General features: G+C 33.9%; 1 protein-coding gene across 2 annotated transcripts in view; it reads left to right on the top strand.

Annotated features, from left to right (window-relative positions):
* The window catches only part of LOC119588745, an 18,758-nt gene that overhangs the window by 5,380 nt on the left and 12,779 nt on the right, over positions 1–599 (top strand). The gene's annotated exons all lie outside the window — the stretch shown is intronic.

Genomic DNA, 599 nt, shown 5'->3' on the forward strand with positions numbered 1-599 from the left:
CTTTAAACTCATCCTGATGATCTTGTTAATAGCATATGGACATCCACCAGCCATAGTAAAGGATTGGATGACGTTATCTACTGATCCAGCTGTCAATAAATGATAAATACACACTTTTCTGGTCCTTAATCACTATTACTTTTAAAAAGCAAGATACAGCCTTTTCAGATTTTTATATTAAAAGCATACTTGTATATGGGTGATGTACGGTTACCTCTACCTGTCCTTGGGTGACTAATAGACCAGCACAGTACACAGTGGGTTTTCCTTTCCTACATCACTGTGGAATTACTGGATTTTGGCAGATATACTTAAACACATTCGGAAGCTTGTACTGTCAGTTACGTGTTATTAAATTTTCTCTTATAAATATGGTTCAGCAGTGTTGATAAAATATTAGAATTAAAGCTTGTTTTAAAGTTTTCTCATTCAAACAGATTTTATAAAAGAGGAACTTAGTGGCATGATGTTTTTGTTGCTTTCTGAAAAATTTGAAGGCAGATTAGCATTTTGCAGTAGTGATAGTGGATAGAATATTTATTTTGGACATATGGAGAAAGGAAGCAAAGGCAAATAGTCTATGGGAATATTGTGGGAAA

The sequence above is a fragment of the Penaeus monodon genome, chromosome 24, assembly GCF_015228065.2.
Source record: "Penaeus monodon isolate SGIC_2016 chromosome 24, NSTDA_Pmon_1, whole genome shotgun sequence".
Lineage (NCBI taxonomy): Eukaryota > Metazoa > Arthropoda > Malacostraca > Decapoda > Penaeidae > Penaeus > Penaeus monodon.